The 5,466-nt window shown below is 42.5% G+C and overlaps 1 long non-coding RNA gene across 1 annotated transcript; it reads right to left on the reverse strand.

The window, feature by feature from the left end:
* Positions 1 to 506: 506 nt before the first annotated feature.
* Positions 507 to 5,075, reverse strand: LOC119815442. The gene is made up of 3 exons (XR_005285508.1): positions 2,893 to 5,075; positions 2,254 to 2,308; positions 507 to 1,304 (listed from the first exon to the last, which is right to left on the reverse strand). It is a non-coding gene; the product is annotated as an uncharacterized LOC119815442 (long non-coding RNA).
* Between the last annotated feature and the right edge of the window lie 391 nt (positions 5,076 to 5,466).

A 5,466-nucleotide genomic window follows, 5' to 3' on the forward strand; every position in this document is an offset into this window, starting at 1 on the left:
GATGTTCCAGTCAGAGCCAGTGTTACTCTCTCTTCCTGCTGCCTGCCACTCCAGATGTAGAACTCCTCTGTTGCCATGCTTTTCACCGTGATGGGAACTGACATAATGGGCAAAAGCCTTCTGAACTGAAATCAGCCCTAGTTAAGTGTTTTCCTTTATAAGGGTTGCTGTAGTCACAGAAACAAAGCCCTAACAAGACATAAAGGAACGAGCAAAAATGTAGCATAGAGTTCGGGGAGTCCCATAGGTGAGTGCGGAGGAAAGGCAGCAAAGTCTGTCTGTGCATACATGCCACAACAAAATCCACAGCTTTCTTATGCTAGCTTTAGAAAATAGTTTAACAGGGAAATGAAAACAAAACTATCAAAAAATACTAGAAAGACATATACATTTATAGAATGGTTCGAGTTGAGAAGTATTTTTTTAATCGGATGTGGGTATGGGAATTTCCACACACTTTATTTCATACTGCTGTATTTTGAGTTAGCTTATGATGAGAGCTCTGTTCGTACATCACTTACATGTTAAAAGCCAAGAATGTGGCACATCATATACTGTACAAATAAAATGCACAATCAAAGGAGTCTGAATTTTGGATTCAGGAAAACTTGGCTTCTGTATTCCTGGGTGTTTCTTGCTAAGTCCATTCATCACCCAAGGTCTCTAAACCTTCATCTTAAATACATTCATTATTAGAATTGGGAAAACCAAAGAATAAAGTTTGCAAATGCGCTTTGTACACAGTAAGTTGGCAATAAAATTATCTATGTTTCTTCTCTCAAGAAAGAGTGAAAAATACGTCAAGCAGAGGTAGAAGGCAGAGTCCTCTTCTGTGGGGCTGTGGAAATGAAGAGCACTTTAGCTTTCCTTTAATAAGCAGAAGATGAACCACAGCGAAGACTAAATCGAGGGTAAATTGATCCAAACTATGATTTAGGAAGATTATTTTGGTGACTCTGGAGAAGTAAACCAAACCCATGACATATAGCTTTGTCTCTCGTCCTTATGATGCGGTTTATCCTTTCTTTTAGACAAAACCTATGAGGTTGTGTCAGGGAAAAATGAAGTTTCCCAAGTATGCCTGTAACTGTAGAACTTGGTTTGATCCTCTTCTCATCAGCATCATAGCTGAGTTCAAATATGGGCTGTCTCTCTAATTGCTTTCCACCAGAATCGTCTATGGCTCCTTGAGATGTCTAAGCTCCCAAAGCAGGTACTGAAGTGCCACTAAATTATCATTAGTAAGCTGCAGGAGTCAATCGCCTTGTTCAGCCAGGGCACAAAGTTGTGTCATCATAAATATTCTACGAGAGATTTTCATAGTTAGGAGAGACTCTGTTTTCTTTCCTGGAAGGTAAATGGCATTATGGAAGGATATCCCCACATGGCATGCTTGCCTCTCTGTAGCTGATGCTCAACAGTATCAGGTTCATCACTCAGGATAACCGTTTTCCAACCCATGCCCCCCAGAGATCAGCATTTGTTGGAGAGCAACTTGATGATAAGATAGCAACATCTTCATAGTATTTAGAGTTTAAAAATCCTATACGCTGATAAATGGAATTCCGCTTAACAATCTTTGAGGGCGCTCAGTTTATTTTTCATCTCCATTTTTTTTCTATGCTGTAATTCATTCTGACTCAGTCTCTATATCATGCTAATACTGCACTGAGCTCAGTCTTGGGAAGGTGCTAAATGCTTTTGGTGTTCAGTGTGCCATTGCCAATCTTGGCTTCTCAAGGCTCAAATGATTTTTCATTTGGTACACAACATGGATTGGGTGAAATATCAGATAGTAAGAGGGCAACTGCTCATTAGAGCTCTTGTGAGTCATTCAGCATTTTGCTCGAAGAGTGGATATTTGCAAGGCCTTCTGTGTGTCCTGTACTTTAGTGTGGACACCAAGTCCATAGAGAGAGCTCATGCAGAGATAGTCTGAGACCCCGTGCTCTCTGGAAGATCGGGAGGCAGAAGGAAGCTACTGGAAGCTTGGCAGAAAGCAGTTTTGACTATAAATCCCATAACCCAAGGTCCAGGTCTCTGTAATTGCCTTAATCTTACTCTTTTGTTTCTTCCTAAAATGCAGCCCAACCTTGTGGTCTTTGTTAGACCAAAATAAACTGTGTCAAGCAGTTCCCAGAAGCAAATTATCTAAGCAAAGTATCTTTTATTCTGGGACCAGAGTAAAATGTCTAACATACCCTAATCCCTTTTTCTGGCTGGCATTACTGTCTTGCCATCTTTTTTTCTCACCTGTTCCATGTAGCTTTGCACTTGTCTTCCAATGCACTATGTCCAGCAATGCCACCTACAAAGCCAAAGGAAAAAAATGTATAGTCTTACGTTTGTGACTAATATAAATTAATGGTCTGGACTTATTTTCCTGGTTCAAGTGACTTTAAAATTGGCAAATTTTATTTAAGGGGTAGCTTTAAAGATGTTGAATATCAAGCCATGATAAGCAATGGTCCCTGAGAATATAAGAAAATAAAAGGTTCTATGATTGTCCACCAAGAGGTGATCACCAAGATTACAGGGCTGACTCGACTATACACGCTACTGAGCGCCAAGACTCCCCCAGCACATGGGAACAACACAAGTCTTCAATATGGCGCCGTTTCCTGGGATGACCAGCCTGTGGTTTAGTGAAAGGTTGACCATATTGGACCACTTCCAGGGCGAGAAGGGCAGTACCCTTGTTCTTGGGATAATTACTTGCTTGAGTTATGAATTTGCCTTTCTGGCATGTAATGCTTCTGCCAAAGCTACCACGCATGGACGTGCTGAATGTCATTCCGATTGTGCCATCCCACATGGCTTGCTTCTGATTTAGGAACCCTTTCGACAGCCAAAGAAGTGCAGGAGGGGCTCATGCTCATCAGACCCACCAACCTTGTTATGTTCCCCACATCCTGAAGCAGCTGATTTGATAGAATAGTGGTCTGTCCTTTAAACAGAGTTCCGTCGCCAACAAAGTGGCAGTAATCGGGATGGTGAAGGCAGGGTTCTCTAGAAGGTGATATACGCTCTGAATCAGTATCTAATACCTGCTACTGTTTCTCCACTAGCCATGATTTGTGGGTCCACGCACCAAGAAGTGGAAGTGGGAAAAGTATTGTTCACCATCACCTCTATAGACCTGCTAATGAAAATTTTACTTTTTGCTTCCCCAAACTTATATTGTGGTAGCCTGGAAGTTTTGGTTTCAGAAGAGAGATTGTTCCTGTCAAGAGGCAAGATAAACTTCCTATTGATCAACTCACCAGCTCTCTCTCAACCTCACCACCAGGCTGAGCTCTCCTGCATTGTCCTGGCAAGTTCACCTTTGCAGAGATGAGCAATGGGTGGGGCCAGTTTGCCTGCTTTCATGTCCTCGGGGTCGGATCTTCCACACTTACACCTTCAGGGTCAGTTCCACTGTGATGCACAGGCCTAGCATAGTGGGCCACTCTCCCAAGTGCTGCAGTTGACGTGGGGCAGGCCCAGCTCTCCTGCTCTTATGAACTCAGGGCCAGCTCTCCTAGCAGCCTCAGGTATGGGTGGCAGGTGTGAGGTGGCGGGGAAGAGGGCTCTTTCCCCTGACCATGCTGCCACATGACAGGTGAGTAGCTGGTGGTGAGGACAAGGGAGAGCTGGCAGACTGACCAACCCTGCAACTACCCAGGTCCAGAACCAACTGCTGGCCCACCCCAACATCCACCTCATCTGTGATCTGCTAGAGCACATGAAGGGACCTCAGACCCAAAACTGCAGGGTTTCCACAACACAGGGCAACAACAGGATATCCAAGAGGAGTCCCAGTGAGGGCCCAGCATGGATAGTGTAACAGAAACCAGAGGCCTTAAGCCAGACAAATGACTCTTTGCAATGAACACTCGCAAGTAAAGATACGTGGATAAAGGTTTCACTGTGTGACTCACTGTGCCACAGTACAGCTTCCGTGATGATATTGATTTTTCCTTCTCTCTTTTCTTTTTCTCTTAAATTTTATTTATTTGTTTATTTTCGTGGAAAGAAGATTGCAAGGGCAGAGGATAGATACAAAAGGACAAGAAATAAATGGAATGGAGATGCATGATGTGAAAGACACAAAGAATACATAAAAAGGAGAAAAAAAGGCACAAAGTGATGTCATAATACATGTGTATAATTTAGGATCATTGAAGCAAGATGATTAATGCATGCATCACTTCAGATACTTATCTTGTGTGTGTAGTAAAAAAAATTTAAAATTTATTCTTAAATTTTTCTCTGTTGAACTAGAAGCTTAAACTTCCTCTTGGTTACTTTGGGCTCCTGATGTCCTTAAATCAATAGGCTAATAAAAGAAGTTAGTTTGGGCAGGGGTGGTTGGTCCAGACTACCAGGAGGAAATTAGACTGCTTCTCCACAATAGAGGTAAGGAAGTGTGTGTGTGTGTGTGTGTGTGTGTGTGTGTGTGTGTACAGAAAGCAGAGACCCTTCAGGGCACCTCTTGGTGCTACTACATCCTCTGATTAAAGTTAATGGGAAAGTATGGAGCCTAATTAAACAGGATGATAAGTAGTCCATTATCTTCAGCAACCAAGATTTGGTCACTTTTCCCGGCAAAGATCTAAGACCCTCTGAGGTGTTTACTGATGGTCGCGGGAATATGAAGTAAGTAGTAGAAGAACCCAAGTGAAGGCCACGTGACCAGTTACAGAAGTAAGGATTGCAATTGCCACAGCAATTATGTTCTGTTTTGTTAAAAATGTTTGTATTCACATACACAAAAATGGATAGTTTGGATTTCTTTCCCTCTTTCTTTACTGCAGACTGTAACATGATTCTAGATAACATCAGTAGGTTAGTGTTGTAAATCTATATCATTGTATTTAAGTTATGGAATGCAAAAAGACTAAGAATTCCTCAATGAACTTTGACATCTATTTGGGGGGAAAGAATTGTGCATTTTCAGTTGTATATAAGATGTTTTTATCACATTGGATGAAACGACCTTGTGTTTACTTGAAAACGAAGCTTGGCATAAGGTGGTGCGGTTAGGCGTCCTGGTGACTAAGAGTGAGTTTATGATGGTTAATCTTGACTGGTAATGTGACTGGATCTGGAATCAACTTTTACACACGATTCTGGGTGAATCTATGAGAGGTTTTCCAAGAAAAGTTAAGTGAATAAGGAAGTTCTGCTCTGATGTAGGCAGTATTTTGTCATCACCGCCCAGAGGTCTGAGCTGGGCGGTGGTGGCTCACGCCTTTAATCCCAGCACTCGGGAGGCAGAGGCAGGCGGATCTCTGAGTTCGAGGCCAGCCTGGTCTACAGAGAGAGTTCCAGGACAGGCTCTAGAAACTACAGGGAAACCCTGTCTCGAAAAACCAAAAAAAAAAAAAAAAAAGAGGTCTGAGCAAAAAGCAGAGCTGCCTGGACTGATCATCTTCCGCTCTGTGCTGGTAAATGCATCTCCTCTTCTGCTTCTGCTGCTACTGT

This window comes from Arvicola amphibius, chromosome 5 (genome assembly GCF_903992535.2).
Source record: "Arvicola amphibius chromosome 5, mArvAmp1.2, whole genome shotgun sequence".
Lineage (NCBI taxonomy): Eukaryota > Metazoa > Chordata > Mammalia > Rodentia > Cricetidae > Arvicola > Arvicola amphibius.